Raw genomic sequence first — 23,529 nt, 5'->3', positions numbered from 1 at the left:
ACCCCCCTGCCAGAGCTGGATGAGAAGGTGATTTAATGATCACAGAGTGCTTCTGATGGGACAGAAAACTGAATTACTGTGTGCTCTGTAATAAGGATACAGCACAATCAAATAAACCAACAAATACACGCTGATAAGCCAGGAAATTCAAAGATACTCCTAGAACAACCTTACAGTGTGGAAATAGGTTAATATAAAGCACATAACCCTAAGTCTGCCCATGTGTTTCCCACCAAAATGGCAACAGGAGAGTTTTTGCCTGTTAGGCAGCTCCCTAAAAACGAAGCTGAGTGGAGAAACTTCCTGACCTGCTCCAGTGAGCCCAAACTCTGCTTCCCTTCAGCTTATACAAAGCTCCCATTACTTTCAGTGGGAACAGCTTAGCAGTTCCAGCAGTGTGAATGGCTGCATTATAATGTCAGTAATAACAAATGTCATGCACATTCCATGATTAGCTAGAAAAATGATTCTAGGGTTAAATAGGCATGTCTCATTCAGATGCATGTCACTGAGCCAGGCCCATCACCTAGGTACTGGATGCCATCTCTCCCTTTTTCTCCTTCCCCTATTGCTAAACATGCTAATCCCGAGCAGCAACCAAACATCATTATTGCAGGCTTGTCCAAAAATTATGCAGAGACAATTAGCCTCATTGAAAAAGGTATCAAAGACCTCACAGTATCATTCATCTGTCCCTCAGTGCTCACCACACGCACACACAGAGGCATCCAAAGGGTTTTAAACATAGCTAAAGACAGTGTTTTCATTAGGCCACTGTGAATGGCAGTGACTTCATGCATTAAAAACTCTGCACCTCCCCCTGGGGTGTGATGCCTGGACCCTGAGATGAATGGCTTTGCTGCAGTTTTGGTTTTTTGTTTTTTTTTTTTTTGTCCTGAAAGGCAAGGAGAGAGATACTCAGCAGTCCCAAGGGAGGTGGCAGCTGAGCTGTTACCAGCAGGCTGGCAGCATCTATTGATGGCAAAAAGCAGGTGAGATCAAAATAAACACAGGGAGAAAGCAAGCACTGGCAAGTGGCTGGCATGGAAACTGGGAAAGGGGGACTTAGAGGAATGACACTGGTTTGGCTTCTCCTGTGAAGTCAGCAGCAGCACTGCCAGGCTGCTTGAGGAGTAGGAACAGCCCCAGTGTTCCTAAGAAGCAGGAATGATATCCTTTGTCTTCCCTCTATGGTATAAAAAAAAAAAAAAACCAAGCAGGAGGTGTGTTCAGTCATCATGTTCCCAAATGTCACTTTCAGCATCCACACAACATGTGGGGGGAGAAAGACTCCAAGTTAAACAAGGGGATGAAATCAGGACCCAGCTGTTTGCAGGAAGTTATAAGGTTTCTTCAGGGCTTTCCGTATGAAATACTATTATTCAAGGAGTGTTTCTTGTTTAAAAAAAAAAAGCTTTTCATCTATTTTGATACTGGTTTTTATGACCACAGCACATTATCCCATTGCCTATATTGCACTGGCTCACTCACCAGTGCTCAGTGTGTATTTATGACACAGATAAGCTGTGATACAGCCATGGGGGGATATCTGAGCCAGTGCAGACCAATACTGCCCTGGATCAGCCTGCTGAATGAGATCTGGGATCACTTCACACTTTATCTTACAGAGAGCCTGCCAAAAACCCCACAGCTTGGGGAAATCATGACAATTGTCACTTTTGCTGGGCAGCTCTGCAGAGCTATGGATGCTGAGCCCTGGGGAGCAGCTGATGGCTCTCTGCAAACCTACTAAAGAGCTTCTGGACCCAAAACTCACTTTTTTTGCACAGCTCTATGAAGCTCTGTCACTGCCACTGGACCACCGAGGCTGCAAGGATTTGATTCCTGCAGCTCTTCAGACCAGCACCTTTCACAGGCTGGATCTGCAGCTCTGAAATCCATGTGAACAGAAAGAAACATCCTGAAACCTCAGCTCTGACATCTGCTTGAAAACACAAGCTCAATATTTCCCCCCTTTTTAAAATAAGAATATTTACATGCTCTGAAATAATTTACAGACTGCTACCATCCCTGTGGTAAGAATATTTAATAAGAATATTTACACACTCTGGGCAGCTCTGCAGAGCTATGGATGCTGAGCCCTGGGGAGCAGCTGGTGGCTCTCTGCAAACCTACTAAAGAACTTCTGGACCCAAAACTCACTCTTTTTGCACAGCTCTATGAAGCTCTGTCACTGCCCCTGAAATCACTGCTCTGGATCACCGAGGCTGCAAGGATTTGATTCCTGCAGCTCTTCAGACCAGCACCTTTCACAGGTTGGATCTGCAGCTCTGAAATCCATGTGAACAGAAAGAAACATCCTGAAACCTCAGCTCTGACATCTGCTTGAAAACACAAGCTCAATATTTCCCCCCTTTTTAAAATAAGAATATTTACATGCTCTGAAATAATTTACAGACTGCTACCATCCCTGTAGTAAGAATATTTAATAAGAATATTTACACACTCTGGGCAGCTCTGCAGAGCTATGGATGCTGAGTCCTGGGGAGCAGCTGGTGGCTCTCTGCAAATCTACTGAAGAGCTTCTGGACCCAAAACTCACTCTTTTTGCACAGCTCTATGAAGCTCTGTCACTGCCCCCTGAAATCTGACATCTGCTTGAAAACAAAAGCTCAAAATTTCCCCCCTTTTTTAAATAAGAATATTTACATGCTCTGAAATAACGTACAGACTGATACCATCCCTGTAATAAGAATATTTAATAAGAATATTTACACGCTCTGAAATAATTTGCAGACTGCTACCATCCCTGTAACATCCCCAGGGTGTTGTTACAGCAGAAAAGTGCTTTTTTTCCTCCTTTTGGAGGGTGAATGAAAGCCCAGCCTCAGGGACCCATTAATAATTAACCTACACCTCATTTCCTAAAGGTGGTGCTGCAGCCAAAAAGCAACCCGAGGTGGGCAGCAGGCAGAGGAACTCTTCTTTTTCTAATCAAGAAGGATTGGTGCCTTGGAGCATAATGCTTTTGACAGGCTGGTCTAAACTCTTGTCGGGGTCACAAGGTTAATCTCCCAGCAGCCACAGGCCCCCTCACTGCTGAGCGTGAACAATATGGTTAACATTTTTGGAATGGAGTTAAATTTCTTTGCCATTCCTAGCCCACACCTGACAGCCACAGCCCCTCTCCTCCCTTTCAGAACCTGCCATCTGGAAGATAACAACTCCTTATCTAGCCCGTTGATCTTTTTTTTTCCTCTTCAAATCCCTACCCATGTTTCCCACCACCCTGACCAAAAAGACCAGAAAACAGAGCTGACCCACCTGAAATAAACTCAGAGCTTTCCTGAGGCTAATTCCTTCAGATCCTAATGTGGCTGCAAAAACTACAGGAATGTGTGACACAGCAAAGAGCTCCCAGTGCCAGCAGCATTCCTCCAGCTCATCACCACAACCACCACAACTCATTCCTGGCCTATTGACTAAGCCCAAATAAATCTTGGCATTGTTTTTTGTTCACTATCTCATCGGATTTGGGTCCATTCACCAGTTTATCCTCATGTGTAAGGTTAATACAGGGTGGATGATGTCATTTTATAGAATCATAGAATCATAGAATGGGCTGGGTTGGAAGGGACCTCAGAGCTCATCAAGTCCAACCCTTGATCCACTCCCCCCGTGGTTCCCAGCCCATGGCACTGAGTGCCACATCCAGGCTCTTTGGAAATATCTCCAGGGATGGAGAATCCACCCCTTCCCTGGGCAGCCCATTCCAATGGCTGAGCACCCTCTCCAGAAAGAAATTCTTTCTCATGTCCAACCTAAACCTCCCCTGGCACAACTTGAGACCTCTTGTGCCCTCTTGTCTTGCTGAGAGTTGCCTGGGAAAAGAGCCCAACCCCCCCCTGGCTCCAACCTCCTTTCAGGGAGTTGGAGAGAGTGATGAGGTCTCCCCTGAGCCTCCTCTTCTCCAGCCTCAACACCCCCAGCTCCCTCAGCCCTTCCTCACAGGACTTGTGCTGGATCCCTTCCCAGCCTCCTTGCTCTTCTCTGGACCTGCTCCAGCACCTCAATCTCCTTCCTGAGCTGAGGGGCCCAGAACTGGACACAGGACTCAAGCTGTGGCCTCCCCAGGGCTGAGCACAGGGGCAGAATCCCTTCCCTGGACCTGCTGGCCACGCTGTTCCTGAGCCAGCCCAGGATGCCATTGGCCTTCTTGGCCACCTGGGCACACTGCTGGCTCATGGTCACCTTCCTGTCACCCCAAACTCCAAGGTCCCTCTCATTTAGCTCATGTCCCAAAAAAGAAGAGGCTGCACATTGCCTGAGCACCTCTGGTGATGGGGCAGTATTTACCTTTGGTAAATCAGCATCAACAACCAGGTACTGACAGTTTTAGTATGGAATCCACCTGTCCTCATGAAGATTTGTGCCCCACAAGGGGGAATTCTGGAAATCAAAGTATTCAGGCCCAACAAAGTATTCAGACTCAACAGGGAGCTCCCTAAGCTTCATCCTTGGGACCCTCTGCAAGTGCTATCTACAGTCCCAGGTCTTATCCAAATGTAAACCTGGCTCAGCATATTTTCTTGGGCTCAGGCAAGCTGCTTTTTTTCTCCATATTCCTCCCAGGAACTGAAAGTTGTCACAGCCAGGATTCACACCCAAACATCTCTCTCAACTCACCTACAATTCATCAAGAAACTCCAAGTTTCCTTTGTCAGCGGTGCAGACCCAGCACAGACCTACAAACCCTTCTTGAATTTTAAGTCTTATTTACATGCCTTAAATCCTTCAGATCACTGAAGTAAGGTGTGTAGCAGTTATGCAGACCTGGGCTCCTGACAGCTCTACATGCTGCCTGATTTTAGGGGAGGCAACCTAAGGGGAGAGAGGTCCCCCAGGGCCAGGCAGAGGTTGGGGTTTTGGCTTCTTTCTCCAACTGCTTCATGTGCCCCATCCAGGGGAGAAGGAAGGAGACTGTTTTCTGGAAAAGGTGGGTATAGATGGAGCCCCAAAACTCTTCCAAAGGGGAAAAGGTATGGTATGGCAGGTTTGAGAGTTCTGTCTCCTGAGCAGCATCTCTGTGGTCTCTATCAGGAGCACAACCTAAGCTCCCAGCTGCAGCCACCCTAGCAACCCACTCCCACCTCCTGCTTCAAATCAGACCTGGCAAGCATGGAATTGCCCAGAGATTGGAGCCTTTTCTTTCTGTGGCTTAGGTGCCACTTGGTTTTTCAGTAAACCTGATATCAACAGTGTGCTCCTGCTGAAAAGGTGGTTTCCCACTGCAGCCTCCTCATCTGCAATGTCCCTCCCATACCCTATGGGAGCAAAGAGCTTCAAATCAGCTGGCTTAAGGGAAAAAAAATCAATAAAAAAAATAAAAAGGAGTTGATTTTTTCCACAAGATTAGTTTTCTAAGGTTGCCCAAATGGCTGGAGCTGCAGAATCACCAGGCTGCACACCAGAGAAGCAGCAGAAGCAGAAGCAGAAGCAGAGGGCAGAGAGAGGAAGAGGAGCAGAGAATTCCTTCTGGCTGGACCAGCTTATCTGTAACCTGAAACCAAGCCATAAATCAGGTGCCTTGAAGACAGAAAGCAGGAATTTGCCCCCTTGCCACCCAGCAGCAATGCTCAGCCCCCTGGCAGTGGCTGGGTCAGCAATGAGCCATGCTATCAGTTTGCCTCCTCAGGTCAGGACATCCCAGCTTTTAAGTCAGGGGTGGGCAACACAGAGGAGAAAACTCTACCATGGGCATCTCCAGCCCTTGGACATCAGTGCTGCTCCCCTCCTCCTCCTGTGAGGTGCAGGACAGGCCTGGATGTGTGCACCTGGGGATTCCTGCATGAAGGAAAACAAGGTGATCCAGGTTATTTTGTTAATACCAATTTTCTGTTTGAGAGGTGAGATTGGAAGAGCTGAAGAGCCAGACAGCAAAAAATGCTGTTGGTATCTGAAAATATTTCATAGATGTGAGTGCAGGTCTTCTGGACTGACTCCCTGCACCTGATTGAGGGGGAGACAAAGGTAAATAAAAAAAGTAAAGTTAACTTAAAAGTAAATAAAAAAAAAGGAGAGCCCACAGCCTAAGACATCTGGGTGAAGAACATCCTTTGACCTTTGGTGAAATGGGCTCTGCCAGCACCTTGTTCCTATCTACCTGAGCAAGGCAGAGCCCACTGCAGCCCCTGAGAATGGGAGAAGCAGCTTTGTCCCTGGAGATGCCAAGGGATAACTCTAAAAATTGCTTTCACTGCTAGGAGATGAGTATTTCCTCTGTCCTTTTCATGGGAGGAATAGAACCAGGTAGTTTCAGATTGCAGGGCTGAGCTTTGTTTCCAGGAGGCTGTGGACTTTTTCCCCCAGGGGGGAAAAAAAAAAAATCAACCAAAACTCAACCTTCAACTTTGAGCTAGAATATTTTAAATAATCAATAGCAGTAATGGGATTTACAGGACAAAACTGATATATGCACAGAATTAGAGAACTCTTCTTACCTGCTAAAGTTTTTCAATACATTTTGGAAGCCACTTTAAGTGAACCAGGCTTGTGTTTCTCATCTTTGCTTGATGTATGATGACAAAAGGAGATAACCTTGGTATAGATAGCATGATTTATTCAGAACTGAAGACAGTGAGACATGCTTGCTGTCATTGCAGATTAGTAGCCCCCGTGTGTGCTTTTTTATTACTTTAGGCTTTTCTCCACTTCCCACCCTTCATCTCCAGCTTTTACTTTGTCTTTGCCTGTCCTGAAGTAAAGTCCTTTCTCAAGGACATAAACCAAATCCCACCAAAGATTATATTTCACAGCCACACTCTTTATTTACAAGGGTTTTTCAGCGCTCATGATTTTTTTAGACTTATACAAGATGCCTCAGTTGGCTTTGTAACGTGATGAAATGTTTATAATGTGATGAAATAACTTTCAATTTAGCAATACTTCAGTGAGGAGAGTTACAGCAGACATTTTAACACCTCCAGGTAGCCTCCAGAACGATTGCAGTTTGGTGAAATGTGATTATACTTCTTGATGAAAGCTTTCAAAATTACCTCTGACTTTTTTTTTTTTTTTTTTTCAGAGGCAAGTCATTTCTTCTTCTTGGAGAATGACAAGTTGAAACATTCAGTTCTGAGGACAATTTGGGCACTAAAAGGCCCACCATCCATCCCTTCCAGAGCCAAGGTAACACCAGGAGCTGCAGCTGAGCCTCTGCCTGGAAGTGGGGCGACTGGTGCTGGGTCAAGGCAGAACCCCCTGGAAATAAGAAAGGGGCTGTGGGAAGCTTGTGGAGCACCCCAAGGCTAAAGCTTTGACCCCATTTCCAAAGAGAGAGCAAAGCCTGAGTAACTCCACCCACCCAACCACTCAAAGCATTTGCCAGCAATGAGGAGAGGTGTAGTTGCCTCTCGTAGGCTTTTACTTCCAAACATATTCTCTGGGTGGAAGAAGCCCCATATCTCAGGCACTTTTTCCTGTATGGGCAGGTGTCCTAACACTCTTCCCAGAGCTCTCTCTGGGCTTTACAGAGCCCCTGGGAATCTGGGAATGGATCCAGACCCCTTGCTCAGTGCCCAGGTCAAGTGATGAGGAAGGAAGCAGACAGGACCCACGCGCCTCAGTAGTTTTATCCAAAACATGCTGGAGAGAAGAGTAATATTTATGGAATTTATCTGTGCTCACATTCATACAGCAGAAGACAGCTTTTTTGTGTGTGAATTTCAGCAGTTTTTCCACTCAGGTCCAGGCCATGCCTTCTCTTCATGTCTGGAGCTGCCTCGCCTCAAGCGATATAAAAATGAGAACCGCGCTTTCGCCCAAGTTCCTCGGTTTGACCCCCAGTTGCACTGACACTGCTGTGAATTCAGCTTGTTTCACTTGGAGCTCTTAATTTGCTAGAGCATAACTGACTCCTAAATATGATTTTTCTGACCCCTTGTTTGCAGATTTCCCTTTGCTGCTGGGTTATATCCCCCTCCTGCTGCCTCATTTCAGAGCCCAGGCCACATCGTGTCCCTGCTAATACAGAACTCGGGCAGTCACTAAATGGGCAGGAGGGAAAAACAGATGAGCCAGAGCAGGGTGAGCACTTGGCAGTAATTATCTGTGAATAGGCTTAGGTGAGCAGTGATCATGGTAGAAATAGATTTTACACACCAGGCTAAATTCATCCTCTGGGTAATTTAAATCACCTTAGAGCCATTACTTCACGGAAACAGCCTGAACGTGGCCTTATTTTTTTTTTTTTCCCTTTCATTCCTCATTTAAGAAGCACCTAAGAGTATTTATTCCCCTTAAATTGGATCCATTCTACCTTCAATTTTTACCTTCCTGCCCAGTGTTTCCCCCTGGGGTGGGGGAATCTCCAAGGAAGGGCCAGGGGTATTTTCCAGCAGCTCAGCCAATTGTTTCTTGCACGTAGGATGCTGGAGCTTGTGGAGCTGCTCCCAGGCACGTTTCCCTCCCCAGGCACCCCCAGCCCCCTCCCCACTCCCCCCAGGAACACCAGCTCTCCTTTGTCTGCAGGCACAAGGCACTCCCCAGGCAGAACCCCAGCAGCCACAATTCCATTTTTTTTCCACATCCCAGTTTACTGGGGAAGGGGGGTGAATCAGAGGAAACACATACATTAAAAAAAAAAAAAAAAAAAAAATCAAGGAGGGCAATGATTTTGTCATTAGAAAACCTCACTGATTTTGTAGAATCCATCCTGGTTCTACTGCCTCTTTAGTAACACTTTGTATTAATTTGTGTTCTGCTTTATTAATGGCTACGTAATTGCAGGCACTTCCATTATTTGATCTGAGGAAGAATACAGAAATGCAGATTAAAAAAATGGGAAAACAGAAATTCGGATGAAAAATAAAATTTGCATATGATAAGAGTAATTTTTTAAAAAGCTTAACCAGGAAATATTGTCCCAAATATTCCAAAAAGTTAATTAGTTTTGTAACTACAACCTACTCTTCCCCATTATCTAGTGGTGTTGTTTTTCCTGTTGGAATGAAAATATTTAAGTAAGCTAGAAACAAAAAGGGCAAAAAAAAAATCAACATGAAAACGAGATAACAGAAAGTAATTCTAATCAGATGAAAAATAAACACATAGTCTGAGAGAAAATAAAAGCAAGAGAAAAGCCCTTGTGAGACCTGTCTTCAGAGAGAGCTGTGACTCCTCTGGGAGGATTGTTCCTGTCCTCAGGAGCTGGGAGAGGAAAACTTGGAGGGAACAGCAAAGAGATATTTTATTTTTTTTATTTTTAACTATATCAGTGCTGTGCTTGAAGCACTGAGAAACCCTGGGCAGGGATTTCAGGGCTCTGGTTCAGAGCCATTAACCCCAAACTTCACAGTTCAAACTGCAGGATGGGTGGTTAAATGAGTAGATACAAGTCCTGTATTAATTGTTATTAAATTACAGCATTAAACACTGACAAACCCGATGGAGGAAGAGCTGTTGCACATCTGTAACCTTTTAATTTGATGGAGGACATGGAAGTGGCAGCACTGAGACCCTGGAGAGGAGCTGATCCCAGCAGCTCCTGGACTTTTTGTGTCTTTAGCCACAGACACCAACTTTGCACCTAGAGAGGCACCTGGATGTCAGATGGGTCCTGTCAAAAAGGATGTGATTTCAGCTCCTCCTGGCACCACTTGCTGTGAGCTGGGGAGATGGGTGATGAGCACAGGTCTGGGCTTGATGAGAGCTTGGGTTAGGAAATCTCCAAACCAAGGGCCCTGGGAAGTTTGGTCAGAGTTGTAATAAAATCATGCTCCTCTAAGGGTGTTAAATGATTTAGTGTCACTGAAAGACTCCATTTCTCTCTTTCCCTTTAGAAGTAAAAGGAAGCTTAGGATCATTTTAGTTAAAGCAGCCCCACAGTGCCAAGGGTGAGAGTCCCAACCTCTCTGCTCTGGGGCAAAATCTGATTTATGAACCCATTCTCCCTGCCCAGCTTCCCCACAGGGGTTTTTTTTTCAGTGCAGTAATGCTGAGCAGCTCTTTCCTTCCTACCTGAAGGTGTCTCTCTTTCAATGGCAAATGAAAAAAATTCCATGGGGATCCTCCTGGATGGCAGCTACAAACCAGCAGGCACCAGAGGGGAGCATGCACTCTCTCCTCTTGCAGTCTCAGGGCCTGGCACAAGAGATTCTTCAAGTGCTCATAAGGAGTTTATGGCTCCAGAGCTGCTCCTGGGCTTTCTGTGCAGTGTGGTGTGGTCAGTGACCACCACAATGAGCATTTCATTGGTATTTAATGTGCACTGGTGTCTCAACCCTCCCCAATTACACCCTGTGTTATAATAATAACTTATTCTTACTAATATTGTAACCAATGCTGTTACTGCCATATAAGCCACCCTGCAACTTCCCTGAGTATTTTTTGTTTGTGTGCCAGAGTGGGTAAAATTGGGATTTTATAGGTGAAAAAAATTAAAATTCACTGTCCCAGAGCTCAAAAATTAAACCTGATTTTGCAAGAGGTTGATCAGGAAAGCCCTGGTATGATGAAAAGTCTCACTGAGGCTATCGATGATTTTCTAGGAATAAGGCAAGAGCCAGCAAAATCAAGCTCTAACATGCACTGGAAACATCACAAAATAAGATTTTTCCCCAGTGTGCATGCTGACAGACAGCAGATTATTATCATTTCATGTGTAATGCCTGTGCTGACTGTACACACAGTGACAAATACAAATAATTCCTGCTCCTGTAAGAGCTGCACTAAGGCTGGAAGGTCTGGCTAAGATGCAGCTGGTTTAGTTGGACTTCTTGAAACCAAGAACAGAGTTCTGCAAATCACCTTTCAAGCAAGACAGTCAAGTAATTATTTTGGGGTGGGTTTTTTGTTTGTTTGTATGCTTGGTTTTTGTTGGTGTTTTGGTTTTTTGTGAGTTTTTTTTTTTTTGGAGGGCTCCCTCTCAGCTCCCTGCAGCCACAGCTAGTTCCAACTTTCTTTTAGGATTCATTTCATGCTCTCCTTTCTGTTAATATCCCCCAGATCAATCCTCCCTCTAATGAATAGCTGACCTATTCTTCTTTGATTTGCCATTGATTTCCTCTGCTTACCTCCCAATGCTTCCCCTGTTGATTAAACTCCAGGCATAAGAATGCCTCAAATTTCTGACTTCTGAGTCATCCTCTCATGACTTGAACAGCTTGAAGCTTCAGCTCCCCGAGATCATTAGTGAAAACTCCTTTTGTTTCTAGGCTCTACAAACAACCCGAGTTTCTCTCCAGGCTTAGGTGCTGCTTTCGAAGTAGAAAATAAATGGTAGCAACAAAATCATCTCCTATTACACGCTGCTAAAATTATGCTAAGAAAGGGGACACTTTTCCCAAGACTGTGAAGGCAGATCCCCTTTGCACTGGGCAATCTTTTTTCATGCAAGGCAGACAAGAACATGAGCAAAGGCATCTGCTTCTGCAAACTTTTATTTTTGCACGGGGTCCCTCTGATTTCAGCACAACGCTGAGACATGGGCTTGCAAAAGGGGCTCTATTTTCTGAATTTCCTGAAAACCAGAGACAGGTTTATAAGAATCCTTTCCTCAATCCCCCCCTTCTCCAGCTTCCACTTTACAGCACGAGCTGGATGAAATTGTTTATCTGCCCTGCAAGCAGGAGAGCCCAAGTTGAGGCTTTGAAAATGTGCAGTGGTGTTTCCCTGGAACACAGATATCTTCAGCCTCTGACACTTTGATGTCTCCTTCAAAAACAAACAGGCTGACACTATCTCCATTTTCCTGCAGTTCTGATGTTTCTCAAAATGCAGCTTGTTTTCTCTAGGGTGACACCAGAGGTCTGCCACTTCTAGGAGACCAGCTCTGCAGGGTAATTACTATACCTCTAATTAAGGTAATCCTATCTGACATACTGTACTAGGTTCCATTCTGACTCTGCCTGCACTGGAGGCATCAGCTGAACACGCCTCACACTTTTCTTCCTCTCCTCTCATGTTCTGTGGGAAGGAAACACAGCCCTGAAGTGAGAGTCCTGAGGTTTCTGGTGGAAATGAGGAGGAAAAGCAGGTGAATGTGGGGTGCCATGAGGAACACCCCTCTGCCAGCAGCCTAAATAATGTCCTTTGCTCCTGTGATAGCTGAAGGACCCTGTCACAGAAATCCAAGTTATGAGTTTGCAAGCAACTGTGACATTTTCTTTATCAAATGTTCAAAACCCAGAAGTACACAATAACTGTTGAGAGCACTCTGCTAACTTTGCAACTGGGCTGGTGAAAGGACTGGAGCACAGATCCTATGAGGAGAGGCTGAGGGAGCTGGGGGTGTTGAGGCTGGAGAAGAGGAGGCTCAGGGGAGACCTCATCACTCTCTACAACTCCCTGAAAGGAGGTTGGAGCCAGGGGGGGGTCAGGCAGATATCAGTAGGATAAGAGGGCACAGACTAAAGAATTTTTTCCTAATATCCAACCTAAACCTAAAGCTTCAGCTCTGCCAGGGGAGGTTTAGGTTGGATATTAGGAAAGGGTTCTTTGCAGTGAGGGTGCTCAGCCATTGGAATGGGCTGCCCAGGGAAGGGGTGGATTCTCCATCCCTGGAGATATTTCAAAAGAGCCTGGATGTGGCACTCAGTGCCATGGGCTGGGAACCACGGGGGGAGTGGATCAAGGGTTGGACTTGATGAGCTCTGAGGTCCCTTCCAACCCAGCCCATTCTAGGATTCTATGAACATTTCAGGTTCCCCAATAGCTGTCAAGGCAGGACAGAAACCCTGCTGTGGCCATGGCACTGTGCTGGCTCTGCTAAGGGCTCCAGGCATGATATTGTGGAGGTTAAAGAATACAAGCCCAACAATAATGCCTGGGCTTGGACACCAGATTCCCTGCCCTTCCACTCAATCCTGTAATCCATGCTGGAAAGGAAGTGAGGAGGATGAAGGTGATGATAATGTAAGAATCTGACTCTGGCTGGACCACTCCATGAGACAGTCTAATTCACCAACACAACAGCAAAAACAGAAAAAAAAACCAAACCAAACCAAACCAAAAAAATGGAATTTTCTGACCCTTTAGTGATTTTGACCAGCTTAGCAGTCTGAAGTGCTCCAGCACAGGGAATATTTGACAGCCACAAGCAATGGGACTGAAGAAGACAGAAGACAGGCTGGAATAAGAAGGAGAGGACAATGAGACCTCATTCTATGGGCAAAGTGGAGGAAACCACAGAATTAGGCACCACAGAAGAGCCTGGGAAACAGCTGTCATGTTTCTATAAATGTAACTCTATAGTTACTATATAGAGCAACTATAAATCAGACTTGGCTTGACAAGAGGACAAGCCATGAAGGACTAAACCTTGGTCACTGGGAATCACCTCTACCTGGAACTAACCTGGAACTACATCCTTGGAACTATCCCCAAAATGAGGTGTCTGCACGTTTTCTGACATCACGAGGAGGGCAGCACATTTTCTCTCAGAAAACCATGGCTGGAAGACTGAGCTTTTATCCAGTTTTGTGTCCCAGCTGAAGCACAGAAAGCCCTGGGAGCAAGCACAGAATCATCACAGGATCCCAGACTCACTCAGAGGTGACCCCAAGCCCTGTGGCACCCTGGCAGGTGGTTTTGTCACACCAAGAAGCCAGCCTGGCTCTTGTGCTCCCTCCCCGGGCTCAGTCGCAATTGAGATGATGTCAGCTTCGTGTCGGGAATCCCAAAAAACCCGAATTATGACCGAAAACAGGGAGGGGGAGGCGGGGCGATGGCGCAGACCACCCGGCAGCACCCCAGCACCTCCAGCTGCCTCCCCCGCAGCCCTGATGGGTGCTGAGATCCCAAAGCTGACCCTGACCCTCCCGCCTCACCTCCTGACAGACACTTTGGGACCATTCCCACCCCCGCCCATCCTGGCGGAACCACCCGGACTCAATTCCCGTGCTTTGCTGTCACCACTCCTCACGAAAATTTCACTGAGGGAGACTTTATTCCCGCCTGTGTGTGCCCTTCCAGGCTGTGACCCCCAAAAAGAGGGGACAAAGCCTCGGCAGGATGCCCCCCATCACCTCCGCTGGGCTCCCCCCGTCCCCTCACTCCCCCTGTCCCCCCAGCCGCCGTTACCAACCCCGCTTCCCTCAGCCATCCGTCTTGATTGACAGCCCTGCTGGCCAACCAGAGGCCGCGCTTCGGGTCCGCCCCGCCCACTCCCTGACGGCTCCACCAATCAGCTGAGGCAGCGGCGCGGTCTGTGTCTGAGGAGGGGCGGGGGAAGCCCGCCCGGGGCTGCCGCCGGTGTCAGAGCGGGCGGGACCGGGGAAGGGCGGGGGGGGGCGGGGTATGGCCCGCCCGGTACCGCCCTGCCCGGTACCGCCCCGCCCGGTACCGCCCCCAACCCCGCTCCTCCTCCCGGCCACCGGCGTGCGCCTTCCAGCCGCCCCGCTTGGGACGCTGCCGGGGTTCAGCTCGGCGGGCGCTGGATGCTGCACCGGGGAGGACGGCGGCGGAGGAGGAGGCAGCCCCGCGGTGAGTGCGCGGCTGCCGGCGGGACTCGGGCTCCGGGGCAGCGACACGGGGAGGGACCGGGGGAGCTGCCAGGGGACAAAGGACGGGGGCTGGGTCCCGACTGCGGAGGGGAGCGGTGTCCCCGGGAAGCTGGAGGGGGTTTGGGAGGGAGAGACCCCCCGACCCTCCGGACCCCCGACCCTCCGGACCCCCGACCCTCCGGACCCCCGACCCTCCGACCCTCGGGCCCTCCGGACCCCCGACCCTCCGGACCCCCGACCCTCCGGACCCCCGACCCTCCGGACCCCCGACCTTCCGAACCCCCGGCCCTCCGGACCCCGCTCCGCCGACCCCTGGCCCGCCGGACCCTGTCAGGGTTGATCGGACCGCGGTAAGGCACTGGGTCCGGTACCCGGTGGTCCGGTACCCGGTGGTCCGGTACCCGGTGGTCCAGTGCCCGGTGGTCCGGTGCTTGGCTCAGGGCTCTGTTCTCGGCAGTGTCGGTGTTGCCTCGAGTGGTTCGGGAGGTTCGGAGTTGGGTCGGGAGTTGTGTAGCGATTCTGCGGCTTGGGTCGGGAGTTCTGTTGCGATCTGGATTTTGCCGTCGGGGCGAGCGCAGGGCAGAGGCTGCGGGGAAGGGCGGGTGGAGCAAGGGGGGTTCTGGAAGAGTTTGTTGAGGTCGTGGCAGCTCCGTCGGTTCTGGGAGATGCGGTGATGCTGGGGAAGGTCCCAGCTGAGAAGCCAAAAAGACCCCCGGGCACTGCTCGGGACACGGTGGCTGTGTCCCCAGAGGCGACAGAAGATGGACCAGGACTCGGGGAAACCCATGGTGGTGAGGGAGGGTGTCAGGGTGCTGGTCCTGGAACTCTGTAGCACCTGGAGGAGGGGTTTCTGTGTGGGGCGGGTGGGTAGCAGAGGTCCTGGACCTTCTCCAGGAGCCCCCAGTCCATCCTCGGGGAATGAGGGGCAAGGAGGGAAGCATCGTCTGGGGGTGGTCCCAGTGTTCAGAGCACGGTGACACAGTGACAATCTTTCACCTCCCGGCATGGTGAAGGAGAGGAGTGTCCCAGGAGCACAGGTGGGTGTTGTAAAGGAAAAAGTCTCCATTGTTTCTCCACCTCTTGGATTCTTTCTTCCTACTGATTTTTATAGGGAAAAGGCTCTGAGTTTTCCCATGCTGAGGAATCTTCGTGCTCTGCATCAAGAGGTGTTTCTCCTGCTCTGGGCAGGGACAGGCTCTCAGGTTCACTCCCAGGTGGCATTTAAAATGCACATCTCGCTTTTTCCACCACACCAGGAAACTGGGGCATGCTGTCTGAACCTTGTCCCTTCTTCAGGGATGCCCAGACCTTGACAATAAATACTTAAAAAGCAGAGTTTACTTTTCCAGAGAAAATAATGAGGGTGTATTCCTAGCGTGGATTATCTCTGGAGTAATGTTCAAAAAAAAAAAAAAAAGAAAAAAAAGAAAAAAACCCCCAGCTTTTTGGACATAGGTTTCCCATTCATTTGTTTAACTTTTATCTTATTATTATTATTATTTTGTTCCTGGAAAACTTGGAATGACAACAGTGCCTTGGCCACAGTCTGTTGTTTATTCCTCCCATTTAATTGTTGTGCATTCTTATTCTGTTTCCAGCACTGGTGATGCTGAGTGTCTGTGCAATAGCCAATGTTTTGGCTTCACATGAGGAATGTCAAATCAGAAGAAAATGCAATCCTAAAGAGGGGGGAGAAAGTTTTCTTGCAGAGGTCACCTTCAGATAAAAAAAAGGGAGGGGAAAAACAAAGGGTAATGCAAGTATAAGCAAAGTAAGTCTACAGAGTGTTGTTGAAGAACAGGAGTTGTAGTTATTATCTTCAGTGGTTTAGCAAAAAAACACTGTCTCTGCTCTTTGAACAAGTTATTTTCCCTAGGGATTTTTGTTGCTCTGAACTAGGTTTTTATGTGAATGTAATAAACTGGGATAAACACCACTGATGAATAAATTTGTCACTTTTTTTTTTTTTCCCTGAATCAAACAAACAAACAAAAAAAAATCCTAAAACAAAAATTGAATTTACATATGTTTTTCCCATTTAAGTCTTATTTTTGGTAGAGGAAGTTTTTTGAGAGCAGATAAGGGCTATTCAACTTAATTTTTTGTTTGTTTGGGATTTTTTTTTGAATATCAAAGCTGACAGTGCTTTAAAGCTACAGCACACTTTTCTCTTCCCAACACTGCAGGTAAAAAGGGATTGAATCCAGTGGTTAACTCCATCTCAATTAGCTTTTGTAATAAAGTGGTTGCCCTACTGTTCCTCCAGTGCAAGACAATGTAAATTACTTGCATGCCTACTGTGCTCCAGGGTTACACTTCTTTTCTTGCAGAAAGTCCTGTGCTGGGGGCTGCTCCTGGGTTGTTCTGGGGGGTGTCTGGCAGGGGTACCTTCATTTGCAGCCTGTGCTTTTGGTACCATCCAAAACAACTCCTCTAGCAAGGAGAAGCTGCTCCTTGGGGAAAGGCAGTAGGAACTAATTTGCTTCTTGTTGAACCACTTCTTATGTTCCCTTGTTATTTTTATTTTTCCTCTCCTGTTTTTGCAAAGTTTGCCATCACCTCAGAAGCACAGCACTCCATGTAAATTTTTTATTTTTTCCTTTTTTTTTTTTTTAAATCTGTTTCTTTTTTGGTCCATGTCTTCCCTCTTCCCCATTGTTTTGCTTGAGGTTGATGCCTGGCAGCACTGTGTGCAGCCTCTGAAGCTGCTCTGACCATGAAAACCCTGCTGGTTTTGTTAATTTTGTCAAAGGTATTGGTGGATTGGCATTTTCACACTTGCAGGAGATGCAAGCTGCGTTGCAGATGGAGTTTTATCCTTTCTAGAAGTTCTTCCACTTTGCAGAAATCAATATTCCTCTCTGCTCTAATAATGTTCAGGACTAGCTGTACACTTTAGGGGGGGAAAAAAGCAAGAAGCAGACCAATGCAGAGGCTGGCAAGTTGGTCTGAATATTTTTTTGGTGATTCAAATGCCATGAGATCAACAGTGGACTTTCCCCAGAGGAAGTAAGCCTTTTTTTTTTCTTTTTTTTTTTTAATTTAACCTGGTTATTACTTGCAGGAAAGCTATCCCTGCTCAGAAGACTTCTTTACATGACATATTGGTAACTGTTATTACTTATCCTGCAACTCCAGGTATGGCCTGTGAAGTTTGGGGTTTTTGTTTGTTTTATAAAAAGAAAAAGATTTGATCGTCTCTCTGCTCCTAGAACTGCTCCAAGATGTTGGGGAGAACGGAAAATGAAGGAAATGTTTATTCACACTTCTTTGGGCAGCTCTGCAAAGCCTTGGTGATCTGTTCCAATCCAGCCCAAGATGAAAATGCCATCAGTGTGGAATAACTTGTGCAAAGAGTGTCTGGCAGAACAGTGTCTCTCAGCTGTCGTGCTTAAGGCAAGAGTGTAATAGATCTGCTGGGGAGAAATACTGCTTTTATGGCAGACTTAAAGCATACTGGTTTTTGGGGTTTTTTTCTTTTCAGGGGAAGAATTAACCAGTAAGCTTTTGGGTCATGAGACCTCCTGTGTTCCCAGTCTGCAGAACACAGAGAGTGGTTCCTCTCCTGAGCTGGCAGGAGGGAGATGAAGTCTTGCTGCTTCCTGACAGTGACAGCAGCTGGGAAGGCAGCCTCCCTCTCCTGGGTTTGGAAGGTTTTCCTGTATCCCTTCTTCTGTCCTTTGCCTCTCCTGTTTCCCATGGATACAGGAGGTGAGGAGTAAAGATCACACTGCTTGGCAGAAGTGTGCAGGGTTGAGTTTGGGGTGCCAAACTGAAAAATTTTCTGGTGCTGAACTTCACTTGAGGCATGGGAGGCATGGGGCATCCTTTACCCTCCACTCCTCCTTCTGCTGACATCTGCCCAGAATGACCTTTCTGTAAGGCTCTGTCCCCAAAGAGATGTGCCCAGGGGTTGGGGCAAGCTTGCTGCTACTGAAGTGCTGTGCTCAGCTCTGGTGAGGCCACAGCTTGAGTCCTGAGTCCAGTTCTGGGCCCCTCAGCTCAGGAAGGAGATTGAGGTGCTGGAGCAGGTCCAGAGAAGAGCAAGGAGGCTGTGAAGGGATCCAGCAGAATTCCTGTGAGGAAGGGCTGAGGGAGCTGGGGGTGTTGAGGCTGGAGAAGAGGAGGCTCAGGGGAGACCTCATCACTCTCTCCAACTCCCTGAAAGGAGGTTGGAGCCAGGGGGGGTCAGGCAGATATCAGTAGGATAAGAGGGCACAGACTAAAGAATTTTTTCCTAATATCCAACCTAAACCTCCCCTGGCAGAGCTGCAGCTCTGCCAGGGGAGGTTTAGGTTGGATATTAGGAAAGGATTCTTTGCAGAGAGGGTGCTCAGCCATTGGAATGGGCTGCCCAGGGAAGGGGTGGATTCTCCATCCCTGGAGATATTTCAAAAGAGCCTGGATGTGGCACTCAGTGCCATGGGCTGGGAACCACGGGGGGAGTGGAGCAAGGGTTGGACTTGATGAGCTCTGAGGTCCCTTCCAACCCAGCCAATTCTAGGATTCTATGAATGCCTGTTCAGGCAATTCCCATCCCTTCAGTTTTTTGGGAGATCTCGGGCAGGGCTGTCACCCAGCTGAGATAACAGAGCTTTGCACTTCTGAGGAGCATTTTTGCAGCTGCTCCCCATTCAGGGTGCTGCAGCCTGAGCCCTGAACCTGGCTCATGCCTTCACCCTCCCTTTGCTGCTCCTTTCTGCTGCATTTCCTCAGGCCCATTGATACCTTCAGCTGCTGCTCACTCATAACCTTAATTAATGTGCTGGATTTATGAAGTATGAGGGAGCTTTACGAGGGATTGGTAATCAATAAACAAGTCTGCTAATAGATTTTACAGAAGGAAAACAAATTGCTCTGAGAGGGAAAGTTCCTGTAGGCATCTGGACGTGCTGGGGGACATGCTTCTACTTCTGCCACTCAAGAAAAAGCCAGGATGAGTTGATCCATTGCTTTTCCTGTGTTGGCAAAAGAATGTTTGTCCCTCCCAGGAAAAAGGTATTCTGGAAAGGAATTGCATGTTCTAGCTGCAGACTTTACTGTTTGTTTGTCTAAAGCACGTAAAGCTAAGGTTTCCATATGCTTCTGCTAAAATAATATATTTTAAAATGTTGCATGGTTTTGTGGCAAAAATTCCATCACTTGGAAGTGTTGGAAAAACGTAGTCCCTGTGAGATCCTAATTCAGCCTTTTTTTTTTTTTGCCTGCAGCCTTTAATACTCATTTTCTGTTTCTCTCCAAAGGCTCCTGAATTCAGTTTGTTTTCAGGGAAAAGATGAAGCCCTCGTGTTTCATGCTGGGCTCTCCCTGGAATGGATGTCCTGGGGAATTTTGGGAGAGCTCTTCTTGAGCACACCAGCCACGTTTTGGGGAGGTGCAGAGCTGAAGAGTTACAGACTCCAGAGTGTGTTTCATGTTCTCACTCCTTCTGCTTGATGTGAGGCAAGCATACTGCAGCACAAAATTTTGCAGAGTGGTGGCAGCCCTGCCCGAGAGCTGTGTCCAGTCCTTTGATGAAGACAACCAACAATGTGTTTTCCTTTCTGTTGTTACCAGGGGGTGCTGCTTGTAGAGGAAGAAAGGAAAAAGGATACTGGTTGGTATCTGAGGCAAATGGCCAGCAATTTCCCCATTTGTCCCAAAAGGTACAGGGTGGTGGCTTGGGTCTGCTAGGGCTCCACAGCCCTCAAGTTTTTTGGGTTTATTTTTATAATCCCAAAGGAAAAGCCCACATCCCATCCCTGTGAGAGGGCTGTGCTCAGCTCTAGCAAGTGGATGAGACACAGGTGTCTTTGCTGCCAGTGTTGCATCCATCCTGGGATTCAGTCCTTCCCAAGTGGCTGGGAGGTGGGATCTGTTCCTTGGGCAGTGGCTTTGCCAAATTTTAGTGAGGAGTGCTCAGTGTTTGGTGTCAGGTGGGTGTTCTGCCCCAGAAGTTCTCTGTGGACATGTTGAGGACCTTCCCTTCCTATGGCATCCTTGCATTTTGGTGTTTCACACTAATCCTGGGAGTGATGCTGAGGCAGGTATGTTGGGAAAGCTGGGAATTTTTTGCAGGACATGACCTGGTTGTGCTGTCTGGTGGCTGAGGTGGCACTTTTTGGATCACCTGCAGCTGTGACATGAAGCTGTTCAGGCTCACTCTTGTTTTCTGTCCTGACAAGCAGCTTTTTTTTTTTTTTTTTTTTTTCCTCCCTTCTGATTGATGTATCTTCCCTGAGAAATTTTCATCATTTCAGGGGATAATGAAATTGGGTGGGTGGCATCTTAAAGTTGCTGGGAAAGGTTAGGATATGCCATAATTACATCTTTTACTCACTCAGGCTCTTTATTACCCTGCTTTGCAGATATTACAGCTGCCTTACAGTGTGCCTCTGAGGGGACAAAGTACCTGGAAGGTGTTTGGGGGGGGGGGTTTCTCATTTTTTAAGGCCAGGTTTCATCATGAGTATGAGGCAGCCCAGGTGTGGGTTGCTGCCAAAGGCAGATTTGTTTCCAGGTACTTGTCTGTCTGTCTTGCTGCAGGATTGCCTTAATGAAAGCTGCTTAAGCTGATTGTGAAACTGCAGCCTAGGAGTCTAGATGTCTAATAAGCCTAAGACATCTCTGGGTACTGTCTGGAAAATGTTAAGAAGAGTCTTAATGTTTCTGGACAGTTTTTTGGTGGGACTTTGTAGGGATACTCTGGGAAATTTTCATCAGGAAGATGCTCAATGCTTGCTTGCTGTCTGCTCTGCAAACCCAGCTTTTCTAAGTGCTTTTCTTTAGTAAATCTTACAAAGCACATGTCCAGGTGTTTTTGAGAGAAGCCCAGAATTACCAGTGCTTTTTTTTTTCCCTGTTGATGGAGGAGGATTGTGTTGTCTCCTGCTGCTTTGTGTTGGTAGGTGAGTGCTCCTTCACTTTATCCCTTGGAGATGTGGTTGTGGCAAGACCTGGAGGCTGAAATCAGGGTGAGGACCCAATTCAGTGTGGTCCCACAAACTCCTGTAAAATACAGCAGCACTCCTAAGGTGAACCCACAACCTCTTGGGATGAGACCTGCTTCCAGACCCCAGGGCTGGGGTCCCAAATTCAGTGGTGGCAGCTCAGTCCTGTGCCACTGGGGATGTGGTGAGGTGGCTTTGGTGGCCATCCTGCTGAAATCCATAGCCAACAGTCTCCTTCTTCCACATCCTTCTCCCTTGGGAGCTTTTGCCACTCTTGTCCCTCTCCCTGAAGCAAACCTTGGACATTCCTGCTCTGCCCCAGTGCTGGGAGGCAGCTTGAGGTGCCCTGGAGAGAGGAGGTGAGGATGAGGGTTTTTCTCAATGAGTTTTTAGGGACATGTTGGAGCTGTTTAATCAGAGGAGTCTTGAAATTAATGGCAGGCATGTTTATAAAGCTCTGCTGCACGTGTGTTTAGGTAAAATAAACAGTCCTAAATAAGCTGTGCCACCACTCCGGGCACTTGATAATCCTCCTGACTGATATGAGAAGAACCCAGATAAACAGCACCTCTGGCTGTTTCATTGATAGTCTGCTGGGCCTTTGACCAAGCAATTGCATTTCAAAATATCCTTCTGCAGGAGCTAAAGCATGAAGTGATGTTATTAAAAAAAAAAAAAATAACAAAACAAAAAACCCCCCAAACAAACAAACCCAAGAAAAACCCCAAACCACAACAAAACCAACCTGTAGGGTGTCCCAGAGGCCAGTGATTGACTTCAGCTTTTATTAATTCATCTGCAGTGCATTTGCTGGAGCTTTTAGGGTTTAATTGAGGTTAAGAGGTTGGAATCTGTGGTAAACAAAAGAATGGCATATGGGCAGTCTGAAATTGTGTATGTTTAAGTAAGAGCATTCCTTCTGGCCACTTGTTTTCATTGGGCAGTTACTCTTGGCTCACAACTTCTTTTTTTTCTTTTTTTAAAAAAAAAGATGTAAACATGCAATGCTAGGAAGTTAATGATTCATTACATTTTATCACAACCTAACATAGCTCTAAAGAGGAGAAGGCTGAGCTAGGCTTGTGTTTGACCTCTCCCTTCAGACTCAGGATGTTTCTTCTTTAACCTCTTACCTGCTGAGACAAGTCCACCAGCTCATTTGTTTTAAAACTGAAGATGAAAAACATCTTCTTCCCTTCCTTTCTCACTTCTTGTTCCCAGGGTCCATAGTTGTCCTCTTGAAAATTCCCCTGGACAAAGCAGGTGTGAGAGGAGCAGAAAAGCTTCCTGAGAGCTTTGGTTTGTAGGGGCTACGAGGAGGGGAGGTTCAGCTTCTTCAGTTATCCACAGAAACCCATTGAATCATGAAGTGGTTTGGGTTGGACAGAACCTTACAGATTAAGATCCAATCCCCCTACCTGGGCAGGGACACATCCCACTGGACCAGGTTGTACATCAGGGAACCTGTCCCAGTGCCTTGCTGCCCTCATAGTGAAGAATTTCTTCCCTATACCTAACCTAAACCTCCCCTCTTTCAATTTAAACCCATTACCCCTGGTCCTGTTGCTGCCTTCTCTGGTGAAAAGTCCCTCCCAACTTTCCTGTTGTCCCCCTTTCATGTACTGGATGCTCACTCTAAGGTGAGTTTCTCTTCTCCAGGCTGAACAGCCCAGAGGAATTCATGTGCAGGGGTTTTTCATGGTCACTTCTTTGTCCTCTTTTCAGTTTTCTTATTAAGAGCCTCATGAAATTCTTCACTGGCCATGATCTCCCCTTGCAAATGGGAATGTGGACCAGCCAGGGCAGGGGGTTGAGAATGAAGACAAACCTCCTTCTGTTGGAAAGCTCCTGCTCTGAGGTCTTTATGCTCTTGATAAAGTTTATGGTGCCCATGACATCAGCTGGCAGTAATAACAGTGTCCTCTTGCCCTCCAGGCAGTCTGCAGACATCTGTAATTTATATACAGCTGTTGGCAGTGTGGAGCCTGGAGCCTGGGAGCTCAGCAGTATAATTATAGCAATAACAGAGGATAAATCAGAGTTTTTCTCCCAATATTTCACTGAATGGATGCTTTAGCCTGTCCCAGGAAGTCAAGTGTGTCTTTGCTGCTTGCTTGCAGTTTCAAGTAATCACCTTT

At 47.3% G+C, this 23,529-nt stretch overlaps 1 protein-coding gene across 2 annotated transcripts in view; it reads left to right on the top strand.

The window, feature by feature from the left end:
* The first annotated feature begins 14,181 nt into the window (after nucleotides 1–14,181).
* FRMD1 (FERM domain containing 1) overlaps nucleotides 14,182–23,529 on the top strand; it is a 42,562-nt gene continuing 33,214 nt past the window's right edge. For both annotated transcript variants that reach the window (XM_071738879.1, XM_071738880.1), the window contains exon 1: nucleotides 14,182–14,442. The gene's annotated coding sequence lies outside the window, so the exon portion shown is untranslated. The remainder of the gene's footprint in view (nucleotides 14,443–23,529) is intronic.

This window comes from Heliangelus exortis, chromosome 3 (assembly GCF_036169615.1).
Source record: "Heliangelus exortis chromosome 3, bHelExo1.hap1, whole genome shotgun sequence".
In the NCBI taxonomy this organism is placed as follows: domain Eukaryota; kingdom Metazoa; phylum Chordata; class Aves; order Apodiformes; family Trochilidae; genus Heliangelus; species Heliangelus exortis.
Note: the sequence above shows the minus strand (reverse complement) of the source record. Positions and strands in the feature narration are given on the sequence as shown.